We start from the raw sequence: 16,764 nt of genomic DNA on the forward strand, positions 1-16,764 counted from the left end.
CAATAAAGGGTGCATGAAATAAGTCTTAAATTGTTAAAATCTTTACATTTAAAGGGTTTTTTCAAATTTGCCGATTCATCGCCGATTCACCGACGATTCACCCTCGATTCACGATTCGATTCGGCCGTGCCGATTCCGATTCACGTTACTATGGTTTGAGTAGATTCACACATAGGCATATAGGAGGACGTCTTTTGCAAATCCGTAGAAGGAGCATGTGTAGAAATGGAGTGTGCGATGTCCTCATACCCAGTCAGTTAAATCTGGAAGTCGTGCCTTCACAATCTGCCAAGTAGTTATCATTGTACACTGGTCATTTGCGGGTGTCAAAGCATGCTCATCTCGAATGGTTTCCAGGCTTCAGAAAATCCCGGAGAAATGAATTTTATAACAATTGCCAGAAAAGTCTAATGTCTTGTTGTATTTGTTGCAAGTCTGGAGATATATGCGAGAAGGAGAATAATTGGTTAGATAGCATACCCGACCCGGTGGAGAATAAAACCAGTGCGTCCAAGGATATGCAATTGCCCATTATACCTATTTAAATGAATCTAAAAAAGGGGTTCAATTTATAAAGATGTAAAGTTTGTAACTCTATGAGATTATCGAGTGGTTGCAATTTTGTTAAGTTTAGGTAGGTGCTTTGGAGAGTTATGTCTTCTCATCTCCACACCCTTTCATTCATTATAATATGAGATGTAAAAAACAATTCATATTGATACAAATTTTTACATACCCAAGATATACATGCCCATTTGATGTATTATATTTTTTCATTGGCAAATAAATGAACTTTTGAACCAAGCCCATGGATTGTGGATTATTGAATAAATTCTTATGTGATTCTGGAGTCAGACTATATTGGATAGATCATCCATAAGGAGCGTCTCCAATGCAATTTTATTTCCGGCAAGATCAGTAAGAAATATTTATTTTATTTGCTTGAAGCTTTAGAGTTAAGATATTATATAGTTTCGTCCTTTATAATTATTATTTTAATTTTATAAATAATTTATATGATGGATAAGTGGATAGGATCAATTATAGCATTTTAAAATTGAACATCATAGATATTGATAAATATTTAATTGTTTCTAAGTCTGTTTGGTTTGTCTCCGAACCACAGGAGTTAAAGTACATTCCAGACTATTTTAAAATTGTATTCATATATTTGACTGTCGCATCTTGATTACTAAATTGTTAATTAATGTGCGTAGAACTTTATAAAGTTGTATGTTTTAAACTTATAATATTGACTCTATCGCTCTTTGACATTGGTCTTTATATTTTTCATAATTCGCAATCCATACATTGGCAATTATTTCATTTTTTTTTCTCTGAAAAGTTAATATATTCATTTGTTGCATTAATTCATACTTACCTTATTTCAAAAAAATTAATACAATCATTTACTTTTGTTCTCAGTTCATAATTTTCAACTTAAAAGCTTTTGATAATTCTTGCCATTTTGGAAGCTTTCATTACTTTTGCATTCTAGCCAAGCTATAAGCATCCTGGGCTCAAGTGTTTTGTTCAGGATTAGCTACGCCCGCCATGGTTTTGTAGAGCTACAAGTGCAGGGGATTTGGATTGCGTCAATCAATCCTGTCAAGTTGGCCATTACCGGTTGGATATCCCAGCATCGAGAGGGCAAGGCTCGTAGGATTCCAATCTGCGGTTTTCAAAACCAACAAGGTTAACACTCAATACGATAGTTAAAATATTCAATGCCGTTAACATTAACCAATAACAAGATGAAAAGTTATATTATTATATATTTTTCGTTCATTTCAAACATCCAAGCATATTGACCATATCGTGGTATATGTCAAATTGCTTATGAAAAGATATAGCTAATTCCAAAATTACAATGAATGTCCTCTAAAGAGTTGCAAAATTGCATTGAATTTAAAGGGGCTTAAGAATAATAGAAAATATTTTGAAAATTTATGATGTCCCCAAATTAAGTTGTCCTAAATTCAATTTCGTATCAGAAGGATTCCTTTAATTAATAAATTTAATTATAAAAAAAATTATGAATAAAATTTTAAAATAATAAAGTAAAATTACCTTATTATTATTGTCTAATCTAATCTTCTAAATTTCTCTTGGATCTTTTTATAAAGGGATTTGTGGGGCATTGTATTGCATCATGGAATGTATTTGATCTCTTCATGGTTTTACCAAAAATTGGAGGTTGAAGGTGGTTTGTAGTTTTGGTGTGAGTCACTCCTCACCCTAGTGTGCTTGTTATCAAATTTGTAAAGTCTCCTTTGGAGACAAAATTGAAGATTGTATAAAAAATAAAGATATCTACAAGTATTTATTATTTGGCAATAATATTATCATATTCTAAATAATACAAGCTAAGTTGTCGACTAGGGTTCGGGGATGGATTCAGGTTTGGGGACAGATTCTTTGGTTCGGGCAATTTTTTTTCCCATTTGGTTTTGTGGGTGGGTTCATGAGTATATGTATATATATAAATATATATGTGTGTGTGTTATATATACAAAAAAAAAGAGAAACCCATGTGTCCTCCTGGGTTCATCGTGGGTCCTCCCAGCTTCATTGTGGGTCCTCCTAGATTTGTCATGGGTCCTCTCGGGTTCGCCATGGCTCCGTCCCAGTTTGCTAAGGGTTCAGGCAGGGTCCTTAATTTGGACTGTTGGTCTGCCCATGTTTGCGCCAATGCGAACCTGGGCGAACCCACAGTCCAAACTAACGACCCTGCCTGGACCCACTGGTAATCCACGTGTGAACCTAGACTCAGATTTGGGAATTAGGGTCCGAACTTGATAACTAAGAATACAAGTTGTGTCTCAATATACCTTTCGTGTAAGTTTGAGATATCCATTTAGCTGCAAAAGTTTAGAGAAGAAATTTTTTGATTGGCAGATTAAGTGTAAATCATTTGTGTGATAGATTTTCTTTCCATGCATAATTCCTATCAAGGTTTCTTGGGGCCAGATTGTATTTTTGAGGAATAATACTATTAATATTTCCTTGTACTGGTTTCATTGTTTCATCGCAACCATATAGTGGTTGAAGATTATTACTAGCCTAATTCTATTTCCAAAGATTAATACTATTAGTCTTTCCCTGCATTGGTTTCTCTTTTTCATCATAACCATGTAGCCATTGAAGATTAATATTATTGTCACTGGCCGATTAAGGTTCTCCAATAAATATTTAAATACTGTAAAAACCCTTTTCCGGCTATAACTTTATAACACCAATTTCTTTAATATTTAATAGTTAAATATTCTATTAAACACTTGTATGGCAGCCTCATAATCACTATTAATGACATAGCTAGATGTGAACTGTCATGCCACCATAGTCGAATCAAATACTGAAATGATATTTGTAATTCGACTTGCTAAATATCAACTTATAATTTATTCTTCAAACCCCTGGAGTTGCAGACTTACACTGAACAAAGATAATGATGAAAATTGTAATTACACTACCCAATATCAGCAATACAATTCTGGCATACACTAATTGGCAAACCATGTGCAAGATATAAGAAAAGCCTGATTTGATAATGTCAATAATTGGCCATAATATAGGAATCGCAATCCAGATTAAAGTTAGCTTTATCCTCTATCAATTCGCAGCCTCTAGATGGAAATGACTTGCAATGTGCATGTAATCATGACTATGCAGACCTGATCTGCAACCTTAAACTACTAACCACAGGGCTGAATAACTGATTGACAGCTCAATTATTGAATGTTGGGTGGAGCTGGGCAGTAATAATCCCACAAAGTGCAGCGCTAAACCCATAATTAGCTTCTCAAGTCCTCACGTCAATGCTAGAAACTAATTGTAGATGGTCATGCATGAACAAAATGCCTCTTGGTTACCATGTTGAGCTAAGAAATTACTATAAAAATTTTGAGAAAAGCCAAATGCTGCACACATGATGAATGGGTGCTTGCAAGAAACCCACATGAGCCTCATATGAATTGCAGTTATGCTGGAAATTCACAAACTCCTTCACAAATCAGTCACAAAGCCAATCTCCAAAGATACAAGATAGACTGTAGGAGATATGCAATGCTATAACAACACAATTTGCTAATACAATTCTTAGAATTCTCAGAAATTTCTTAAACCCTCAGCCAGATGCACAATAATTTCAGTATAAACAGCAAGATTATTCTTCTCGCTAGATACAAAAGATACAGTAGGAGAGAGTTGGCCAATTGTATACTTCAGCACAATTGCCAAGAACTTCTCAGACAAGACCCTTAAACTTCAGCAAGAGCTTACAAAATTATTTCTAGGGGCGAATTTCTCAAATTTTTATTCTAAATATAATTAATATTGGCGATTGTTTTTGAATTTTTTTTTTTGGTTTAAAATATTGACAAATCTCAATAATAATAGGAAGTTTATTAATCACCATGGAATATTACAAATCAAAATTGCACATTTGTTTACCTCATGGAATATTATGAGGATTGGTACATATACTTTAAATCAATAGTGAAAACTAAATATTAGTGATATATCTCTAAAGTAACTAATAATTATGATAATTATTGGTCAGTTCAATTTAATTTCTCCAATAATTTATTATATTTAGGTGACTCAAATCTAATCATGTAACAAATATTGTGGTGAATATTTGAATTTAAATTTTTCAATAAAATAAGTTATTGAGCAATTGTAAATATTCTAGAACTAAATTTTATAAAACTATGGCGATTTAGGAGGTATCGAATCTTAAGTTATTAGCCAAATTACTAGCCAAAAAATTCTAAAATTAGCCAATTTGCAAATATTAGCCACTAAAATATACCTTGGAAATTAGGAAAGCCACAAAGGCACAAAAAGCAAATATATTTTTTAAGCGTGCTTTTCCCAATAAAATGAGCTCTCATTTGTAAGCTCTCATTGGCAGAAGTTTCCATAAAACTCCGCTTTAGAAATCGTTGAAGTTTCCCAAAAGAACTCAACACTAGAAACTTTCCAACTTGTTTTTTAAGAAATATCACCTAAAGTCATTATTATAATAATATAAACATTATTATGATAATGCAACTCAATGAATAATAAATAAATAAGAGCTCATGCAATTATTAGCCTGATCAACTGTAAGATGATGACCAACTGCCAAGCCACCCACTGCACTACCAAGAATAGCAACTTCTAAAAATAGACTTACTAAAAATAGTAAATTCATAACTGAGACCCCCTAAACGCCCTGTCAGCTCATGAGGGTTGCTATGATGAGCTAACTCTATCAACTGCACAGACTAGCCAAAAATAGGGACATTACAAATACAAGCTCATAATGGTGGTAATATTGGTGATATTTAGACATTATAAATGACGACATATGTGTAGAACTTACATAGTGGCAGACATATTGGTTTTGATTAATGTTTTGAACACCATATTGCATTTATCATTATTAGAGCCAATATATATATTGCCACAATTTTATCCTACAAGGGTGTAATGTGTTAATGTTTAGTTCAGCCAGATAAAGTGTCATTGAAAAGTTATAGATATACGTATAAGTGATATAACTATACTTTTTAAATATTTTTTTAATTTATGTGCAATAAAATCCAATATATATATATATATTCAATTTAATAACACTAAATTTCATTTATTACACAGAAATATAAATATTAATTATTGGCTATCTATTACTGTTCAACTAATCAAATTTGATTTTGATTAACTAATCAAGTCTGATTGTTACTGACTAAATCAAATGTGTATTTACTGCTGGTGCTTATATCTTTGCTTCCCCATTTTCACCTTCCGGCTCAAAATTGGTTGAGCCAATGATTACTAAAATGATTAATAATTTGAATGTTTATGATATGTATTAGGTAATGAAAACACTTGTTTTTCCATGCATGCAAGTTACTTTTATGACGAAAAGTAAAACCATTATATAGAGCAAACAGACATCACATATCTTTTTTGAAAATGTAAAACTTTATTTATCAAGTGTTCATTACGTTTCACATAGGTCGTGAAACTAACTATTATCTATTTGACCTACCAGCTCAAAGAGAAAGGGCCATGCTTGTTGAAAATGATTGGCTATCTAATGTTTATGTTCAAAGCATATGACTACACAATCACTTGATCTTTTTTATGCATATAAGTTACATTTTATGACTAAAAGTGAAGTCATCACATAAAGGAAACAAAGATCATATGTTATCTTCTCTGAAAATGGAAACTTTATTCATCAAGTGATTATATGTTTCACACAGGCCGTGAAACTAACCAATAGAAAATAAATGCAAGTACGGAAAAAGAAAACATGAAACCAAAAGGGTTCATAGGTGCCAGCCATTTCCTGGAATGACTGGCCTATTGCTGATTGCTTGCACGCTTGCTCCTGCTGTCCTGCTTTTCCACTCTTCTCCACCATGTCCTGCAACTGAAAACGTAAAAGAGTTAGGTCTAAAAAGTCTATGCAATGGCCAAGAAACTCACCCCCTTGTCCCACACATGCATTCATATCCAAAATCCTGAGCCCTGATTTATTTTCTAACTGTTTGTGTTATGTGCAGTAAAACGATCAATGACACGTGGATGCAATATGTGGCTCTCACAAGGGTTCGAGCTCAGCATATCATTGATCAACATATATCAGATAAAGCAAGGAAGAAACATAAAATTAAAGGGACATATAAATTCTCGATTTGAAACCTTCTATTATATCAAATATGTATATCACAGTTATAAATCAGTTAACTGTTTAAGGGACAAGTTATTATTAATTTGAGACCTTGTAGTTAAACAACAATCAGAGGATGTGCTTTACTTTTTAGCAATGTAGAAGTGATCAACATGCATAGATATTCAACAAGGGCATGGGGAATTATAAAAAAAAAGGAAGTTAAGTATTTTGAAAAGGGGGCAGCATTATGAGAAGAGAGGGATGAACATCTATAACTCTGAAATTATCTGCTGCATACCGGAGAGCTTTTGTTCTTGAAATCATAAACAAGCAATTCATGACAGTGACATGTATTAGGAAATTCACAGAGTCAATGAGCGATTATTTGTTTCAAGCTGAAAACATCTCACATGATATATGTTTATGGAACCATAAATGAATGGTGATTATTATTCGGTAAGTACAAATCAACCTGTTGCTGGTAATCAACTGCATTCCTTGTTATGGTTCTATTGCTGTATACACTGGTAGAAATCCTTTTAAGGAATGCTAAAATTAAGGGAAAATCATCACAATGAAATTCGAAAGTACCATCATTGCAATAAGAGAAATATTATGCTACAAAAACATAAGAGAATGCTACAGATGAAGTTTCAGGTGCAGGAAAAACTACAAACATGTCATATATAGGTATCAAGAATCACAGCTATTCCCACAGGTTTACCCACATGTCAATAATGTATTGACATCAAGGGAATCCTTATTTTTCTGGGAAGTTGCAGTATACAAGTAAGCGCAAGTATTATTTATGCAATATCCGAGTATCAAAAGGACTTTCAGCAATGACCAAGGGCAGTCAATACTAAATGATTGAACTACAATGATGAATCATGTGATAACTAAATTCCCAATAACCTGCAAGATTTTATTCAAAGCATGTAATTCAGAAATGAAGAACCAGTAAAATCAGGAGGAGTCTGTATAAGTTCACATCACCAGAAATTTCAAAGTGCCTGTTAATATTCAAATTCTAGCAAGCATCTGAAGTGATAGCACATATAAAAGAGACTTGTCATTTCAACCAGTCTAGTAAAGAGATACAAGTTTTATGTAGTTTTGGAATGCTACAGGAAGAGAGCAAAATGAACTTGACTTCTACTTCTAACATATGAGATATCTGCCTATGATTCGCAAATTGAAACAATCTCTGGTAATAAACAACAAGTCATCTATCACAGAAAAGGTGTAAAAGGGGACAATAAATACTTGCATCAAACAGAAGCAGGGACGGAAAGAGTTTGAAACCCTTGAACTCATAAATGACCCAAATACGAAAGTGAAGAAACATGAACAACTTCAAACATGTATTAAGAAAATTGGAAGAAGTTGCTTTCTCAGCCAGAGGAATGGAGAGGTTCCAAGCATTAGGAAGGTGGCTGGTTGTGCATAAGGAAATTGAAAAGGATTCCAAATCTTGGGGTCACATGGGTGGCAGAAATCACAAACAGGTTCAGAGACCTGAAGATGAGAGAGCATCACCAAGAAAAGCTTCTTTTGGTCTTTGCTATGATTCAAATAGTGGAGCTCAGCCCATGAATTTCTGAGACGTTTTGCTTCATAGCCATATACTTGAAAATGCCTGCTAAAAGGATTTTGAAGAGACAAGGAAAGAGGTTCAAGAAGCTCAAACAAAAAAAATGCTACATGAACCTAGGTTATGGACATGGAACATGAACTTGAAGACTTACGACTTCAGCTTAAAGAAATATTTGCGGAGGCTGTTACTTTCAGAAAAGAATTGGCTATCACCAAAAGAAACACGCAGAGCTAAAGAACATGCAGAAACCCTACAAGCAATGGCCACCAAATGACATAAAATTTAACAAATCTGGGTAAGATTTTTGTGATGGCAAGCTGAAGGAGGAGTTTACAACTTGTAAACATCACATATCGCAAGCAGATGCAAGGAAAAAAACCCAATGAACTGTGAAAGCTGCATTCAAGAAGTGTTTTTACTTTTGTAAAATCGTATCAATAGAAAGAGAAAGAAAAATGTCTAGAATCTACCAATAAATTTCATGATTACCTGTGTATATGAACTTCCAGTAAGTAACAGAGCCCCAATTGTAGAATGCCATGAAAATGACAAAGAAGATTAGTAGATATGAGATAGAAATGCTTGAAGATTTAAAGAAAATCACCATATAAAAAGTGGCTTTGCAGTATACCGTCAAACATTTCCCAAAAACCCTCAAAAGGGCAAGGAATGTGAGAAAAATTGTAGGGTGGTCTGGATCACCAAAGTTCCTTAACCCTTGCAATGACACCATCAAAACTTCAGAATTCCCAAAACGACAAAGGACATAAGAAAAAGAAACAGGGAGATCCAGCTATGGTGGGCTCAAGAAATGCACAAAAAACTCTCATCTTACAAGATAGCAATGGCAGCAAGGTCTTAGATTTTTCTTCCAGAAAACCCTAAAATGCTCTCTCTTCTTTTTTCCAAAAAGTGTGATATGAGCTAATGAATGAATTTAGGGTTGAAATTGCAATCTATATGTTCCTCAACGCTTTTTCATGATTTTTGGAGTCCAAAGACTTTCATGGGGTTTTATTTTTTTCCCTAAAGTATGTCATGGGTGTTTATAAAACATTTCGGGTTTAGGGTTTTTCTAACACTTATAATGTTTGTATGCTTATATGAAAAAATAGGAATATATGAATAACCTTTAGCCATATTTGTTGTTTTATTCTATATGCCTCCTCTTCTTGATATGATCTACTATAAGTCAAAGATAACGTGCCATGGGAAGTAAATCCTAAAGGATAAAGATGTTATACGTTGACCAAACACTTGAATCGGTTTGGAAGCAAGTGGAGGGAATACAAGAATCTGTAGGTTGAATTTGACTTTTCCTTTGCAATTGAAGAGTCTTTATGGCTAGTTGGAGTGATTTGTGGACAATTTTGAGTGTCATAGGTGTGTTCATGACTTAGAGGGCTTGTTAAGTGGTCTCACTTCATTTTGGAAGCTTCTAGGTCCCTTTTTGCTGACTATTTTCATGGATCCGACTTGGGTGGTTGGAAGAGGATATTTAGTGAGTTTTGAGCTCGTTATGGTTTCAGTTTCAATTATTGAGTGAAGGAGACTTAGTGATTTTTTCCCATCCTTTGTCTTTTGCCTCATATTTTTTTGTACTCAGTTTTGAAGTGAATGAATTGAAGGCCTATCATTTGTAGAACATCATGTCTTGTGCTAGTTAATGTAGTTAAGTGGCCTCAGTGATTGATAAGGTGGAATTTTAGAGTGTTGTCAAACCTTCTTATTCAAACCTCAGTCTCACGCATTTCCTTCTTACTGCAAGTGATTACTACATAGATTATTAGCCGTGTTATTGTTTGAATGTTCAAATACTGTCTTGTGGAAGTCATTTTCCTTTTCAATTTTTCCGTCATTTGCAGCCAGTTAATGAAATATTTATGTGCAAGAGGTTCATAACAAGTGATACTGGGATTATTGCTGCACTTGGATTAGTGTCATTTTGCAAGTGTTCATTTCTCTAAAGCTAGTGCACTATAGGTTCACGCAGTAAACATTTAAGTTTCATGTTCTTTCAGTTATAAATCTTTTAATTTCAAGCTTCTCTATCCCTTTTCCAGGAAATATCAGTGGTTTAGAGTATAACTAGTTAGGAGCCAGCCAATCAGAGATTCACTCAATTTTACAAGTAACCCACAGCTTAGGAGTGTTTCAATGTTTCCTTGAAATGTTAAGTTTTTGTCGAACTTAACAAGGGTGTAGTTTTAGGTGATAACACTAACCAAAGGAAAATAAAATAGAATTTGATCTATGCATATAATACAAATGCGGAAAGTAAAAACAAGAAAGTAAGAAGGTTCACGGGTGTGAGTCATTGCCTAGAATGATTGACCGCGTTGCTCATTGTCAGCATCTTAGTTCCCGCTTTCCATGCTCTTGCACTATATCCTACAAGTGAAACAGAGATGGGTGAGGTCGAGAAGATCTAAGCAACATCTAGAAACCTCATTATCCTACCCCCTGTACATGCATTGATATCCAAAATCCCAAGACCTTGATCTATTTTTCTAACTAGTTTGTCTCATGTGCAACAAATGAATTAATAACACGTGGACATAATATATGGCTCCTTGTAATATCCCTATCATAAAATAGATTATTAATCAAATTTTTGTTAATGGGCCGATTGATGTAAAATATCTCGGACCCATTTTATTTTTGTTTCCGTAGGTAAGTGTAGCCGTCGGCTATCTTTGTACACCCTTAGAAAGTTTTCTCGACAGGTATTTAAGCATGGCTTGTAGGTAGTCATATGTATGCAATTTGGATTATTTCTTTGTATTGCAAATTCCAGTTGGGATTCTCTGTTGTTCGCCATTTTGGAAGTGAAAGATCTTCCCTACTTGGCTATTCCGATTTCGATGGGATTCAACCTTCACCCTATTCTGTTGCCTGTAATACTTCGCTCGAATCTAGCAAGTCGGAGCACCATCATATTGTGTATCGAAGGAATCATTGTGTTTAATTTGATCAACTCTCTGGTATTCATATTGGGTAATTTCAATCTCTTTGTTTATTTGCTCTCTATTGTCATACCGTCCGTACTGTGCCCCCTTCTCTCTTGTCTGCAACTTCCATACATTCTAGACTCGTGCATCAACTGTACGGCCTCTTTCATGCATTCACCAATTCCCCACACAAGTTTGTCGTACGACCCTACGAACATCATTGTCACATCGTACGACCATTTTATCCTACATCGTATGGTCAAGTTAGTCTCCTGTCGTACGACCTACTACTCCACTGTACGACCATCTAGCTTTGCATTCATAGCATTAACACACCACACCGTATCCCATTTGTGTGTCTTGATCAATACTGTATGAACCATACACCTATACCATACGGTCACCCTATCTCCACCATATAGTAGGTTCACAACCATCAAATACTGGCATATGGTCGAACAAACTTAGCATCTCTAGCAACGATTGCTAATTACCTTATAGGGTGTGTCAGAAGGGAATCAGAATATTACAGTGGTATCAAAGCTTCGATCCTACCAGCTTGTTGACAGTAAATGAGAGTGTATAGTTGGAAGAAAAGACCCCATTTCATTGATAGCATGGCTGCAAAACTGGAACTCACAGCTGCCAATCTCGTGGCACTACTAAGAGAACTTGCGAGGAATCAGGCATAGATCAATGATACTCAGTGTCTCATGGAAGAAACTCTCAAGAAGTTGGCAGAGAATAAAATATCCAGTGAACAAAATGGTCACCGCGCGGACTCGGTATTGGGTAAAGCAAACCCTTATCTAGCTCACTCTCGACCTTCCATGCCGTCTTTTCCCCTACAGACGGAGGCACCACATGGAGGGAAGCAATTGACCTTTGAAGAAATGCAATAATAGTTGAGAGGAGACTAGAAGAATGCGAATTTGGAGGAAGATGTATCCTACAAAGATTACGCAAATATGAGAATTAGATATATGAGAGGCAAAAACCAAGGATATTTTAACAATGATCTCAAAAGGAAGTTGAGTAAAGTAAATTTGTCTCCATTTGATGGACCTAGACCCATATCTGCGCAAGCGTGGGTAATAAAGGCCAATACTTACATCCAGCTTAATCCTATGCCAAAAGAAGCAATTAAATTTGTGGCATTAAACTTGGAGGGAGTTGCACATGAATGGTGGCATCACGACACCATCACACTGGGCCATTATCAAATAAATACATTTGCAGAATTCATTGAGAGATTGATAGATCAATTTGACGGTAAAGATTTGGAACTCAATTTCAAAGATATCACAGCTGAGGCAAACTGGATCAATTAACCAAAACATTGCGAAATTTTAGAAACTCTCTATTTTTGTCACAGGCATTTCTAAAAGAAGATGGATAGTACTCTTCATGCATGGATTGACAGAACCACTGAAACGTTGGGTAAACGGTTCAATCCTGCCACCTTGTCAGAGGCCATTAAGGCAAGAAGTATGGCATCATCAACGACATCATCCTCGCGAAGTTACACACATTCCAAACCGCTGGTGTTTCAGAGGGACAAAGATAACAAACCTCCACCAAGAAATCCATCATTCGACGAAGCTACCAAATAGGAGCTCTGAAGGAAGAAACTATGTTTCAACTACAAAGGACCATGGGAACCTGGGCACAGATGCCTTGGGAAAGGAAAAATCTTCTACATTGAGGTCGTGTCTAATGATGAGGATGAACAGGAAGATATATCCTCCGAAGACAACCAACCCCACAAGGACATCAAAATGGTTAGTTTGAACCGTACGGAAAGAATTGCAGCATTGGTATGGCACTGAGGAAGTATCGCCCTAGCCTGTAGCCTGAGGTGCACGATATTTTATGTACGAGGAACCTTTCAAGGACAAAGGGTTATGGTGATGCTGGATGGTGGAGCCACTCTAAACTTCATAAAGTCATCTCTAGTAAAGCAAAGAGGTCTACCTATAGAGATGCACACAAGATTCTAGGTCAAGGTTGCTGGAGGGACTATTCTGCCCTGCACACACCTTGTTCCTCAGCTAAGTATCACAATGGAAAATCACATGGTGACCAAGGATTTCTTCATAGTGGACCTTGATGATATGGAGGTTATTATGGGCATACAGTGGATAAAGACACTTGATGAATACACTCAAAGCTTCAAACGGATGGACTTCACTTTTGATGTCGATGGAAAGAAGGTTGTTCTCTGCGGAATGGCAAATGAGGGTTTGAAGGAAGTTTCTTTACATCAGATGGAGGCAATTTTTCGGCATGATAACATTGCTTGGGCTGCACATTTTTTTATCTCGGTAGAACCTATAAAAGGGAAATATACACCTCCCCAGGATTATGATCTCCAAAATATTTTGAGTGAACATGATAAAGTTTTTTTAGACATTCCTCTTGGCATATCGCCTCATCGAGGCTTTGAACATATTATCGAGTTGGAAGAAGGAGCCAAGCCGGTTATAACTACACCCTATTGCCATCCCAAGAATTTCAAAGATGAGATTGAAAAGACAATTCGGGAATTGTTGGAGAAAGGATAGATTCGTCCCAGTTCTAGCCCCTTTGCATCATCAGTGATATTGGTCAAAAAATATGGGACAATGAGCATGTGTGTCTACTACCGTGTGTTGAACAAAAAAAAAAAAAGAATAGATATCCCATTCTAAGCATAGATGAGTTGTTGGATGAATTACATGGCGCAGTCTATTTTTCGAAAATAGATCTCCGTTCTGGATACCATCAGAGTCGCATAAGGGAGGAAGTCGTGGGAAAGACGGCTTTTTGTTGTCACTATGGGTATTATGAGTTCCTAGTCATACCGTTTAGATTAACGAATGCACCTGCTACATTCTAATCATGCATGAATCGCATATTCAACAAACAATTATGTAACTACTTATTGCTATTTTTTGATGTTATTCTTAGTTATAGTAGGACATGGGAAGAGCACTTGAAGCCTCTGGACGAAGTCCTAAGGATCATGAAGGACTAGTCTTTGTTCGCCAAGCAATCCAAGTGTGAATTCTTTATGACAGAAATATTGTACCTGGGGCATGTTGTCAGCAAATATGGAGTTCAAATTCATCAGGAAAAGATTCAAGCTATCCTTGATTGGCCTCCCCAAAAATCACTCACGGAACTGCAAGAATTTTTCGGATTGTGCAGTTATTACTAGAGGTTCGTTAAAGGATTCTCTCATCTCAGCGCACCCATAACAGATCTGACAAGGAAGGGTACTTTACAGTGGAATGAAAAGGCGCAACTCACTTTTGATAAGCTGAAAGAGGCAATGAGCACTTGTCTCGTACTTGCATTACCTGATTTCAGTCGACTGTTCATTCTAGAGTACGATGCATCCGAGAAGGCATCGGTGTGGTACTGATGCAAGATAGACACCCCGTAGCCTATGAGAGCAGGAAGTTTACACAAACAGAATGCTTATAGTCCATTTATGGCAAAGAGATGTTGGCCATTGTACATGCACTAACCAAGTTCCAGTAGTATCTGGTGGGTGCTAAGTTTGTCATTCGTACGGATCACAATAGTTTGAGAATTTTCTGGAGCAACGGGACTTGAGCGAGAGACAACAAAAATGGGTAAGCAAGGTTTACGCTTTTGATTTTGACACTGAATAGGTGAAAGGAAAAAATAATGTGGTTGCAAATGCTTTGTCCAAAAAACTTGCCATCTGCTTACTAATCAAGATTTCAGCTGACTGGAAAGCACATTTGCTGGTAGAATATTACAAAAACACATTTGCCTGTGAGCTAATGGATGACAACACTCAGGATGATCGGTACAAAGTGGTGGATGGGTAAAAGTACAGAGCGTTGTCGCCTTTTAGGCTAACTTATCAGAACGACTGAATTTGAGTATTTCTATCTAAAATTCAATTTTTTTTAAGCATATGATCTAGATAAATTCATTCTAGCTAAGTTATATATGGTCTCACACTTTTCCAATTTGAAATGTCTATTAAATGCATGTTTTATACCAGTTTGTACTCAATTACTAAAGAAATAAAATTATTTTAGTAAAGTGGTGTTTTAATAACTCTTACTATTTTTTATGATAATTTTTTAATAACATATAAACATCATTTTATAGAGCTCAAAGTCAAGAATATTCTCATGTAAGTTTTATAGTGTTTTAATTAGATATAGTATATTGTGATTAAAAAATTCCACAACCACGTATTTTAACACTCGAAAAGATGTTGGTTTTGAGAAAGAAAAAAATATTGATTCATATCAAAAGAATCTCAAAATTATATGACGTTCTAGAGGAGAGAGTCCTCTTCTAGAATGTATACTTTTTCTCTTGGTTAGAATAGATTTGTTTTAAAAAAATTGGTGGGAGATGAAAACTATTGATTTCGTGTGAGTTGAAATTTCAATCCGTATAAAAGAGAGAATATAGGTCTAAATCCGATTTTGATTTTTGATTGTTCTAGATATGTATGTTATCTATAACGTAGTCTGAGATCAAAGAGAAATAAGTTTGTTTCCATCTAGTTTTTTGGTGGGAACTAGACCCCTAATATTTAGTGTTTTTCAACACCTAAAAAATTATCTATAAAAATTAGGAAAATATATCAATTCTTATTCCAAATAATTATTAAACATTATAATCCTAAAATTCATTCATTTCTACACATTTCATTAGTTTACTTCATTTCCAAATTCAAAATAATAATACCAATTTTATGCCATTGAAGGTGAACACTTATACTTTTGTTAGCCTTTTCCTTTACAAATGGTGACACAGGGTTGTACTTTTATTTGGATGACATCATTTACTATAAGAATCGGATATATTTAATGCCGAAATCCAAATTGAAGCAAAAAATCTTTAAGGAAGTACACGACTCACCCTTAGCCGGACACCTGGGCTTCCTCAAAACTTACAGATGTCTCAAGGAGAGGTTTTCATGGAAAGGTCTTAAAGGAGACGTATTGTAGTAAGAGAGTGTACGGTCTGCCGCAAAACAAATCCGAACATACTCTACCTACCGGGTTACTGCAACCTCTACCAATTCCAAAATAGAAGTGGGAAAATATCTCAATGAATTTCATAACTAGACTTCCCAAGGTGAATGGAAAGAATTGTATCTTCATGGTGGTTGACAGACTGACAAAGTACGCACATTTCTTCGCCATCGCCTCATATTTTCATGCCGCACAAGTTGCTGATCTGTTTTTTAGAGAAGTCTTTAGTCTTACGAGTTACACTGAAACATTGTTAGTGTTCGAGATGGGCAATTTATCAATATCTTCTGGTCAAAACTGTTTTGGTTGGCAGGGACAGAATTGTCACCAAGTATTAGTTATCACCCTCAGACAGATGGACAAACAAAGATTGTAAACAAGTGGCTCAAAGGTTACCTTTGGAACTACGTTTCGGCATAACAACGTGCGTGGGTCAAATGGATACACCTAGGGGAATATTGTTACAATACAACATACCACATGTCCATCTAGATGGCACCATTCAAAGCTCTATATAGTTACGAACCCCTTTTCTTC

At 35.5% G+C, this 16,764-nt stretch overlaps 1 protein-coding gene across 1 annotated transcript in view; it reads left to right on the forward strand.

The window, feature by feature from the left end:
- The window catches only part of LOC149564798 (putative serine/threonine protein kinase IRE4), a 282,390-nt gene that overhangs the window by 160,072 nt on the left and 105,554 nt on the right, over nt 1–16,764 (forward strand). The window lies entirely within an intron of this gene.

The sequence above is a fragment of the Cupressus sempervirens genome, chromosome 3, assembly GCF_028749045.1.
Source record: "Cupressus sempervirens isolate cs-2001-9-10 chromosome 3, ASM2874904v1, whole genome shotgun sequence".
Taxonomy (NCBI): Eukaryota; Viridiplantae; Streptophyta; class Pinopsida; order Cupressales; family Cupressaceae; genus Cupressus; species Cupressus sempervirens.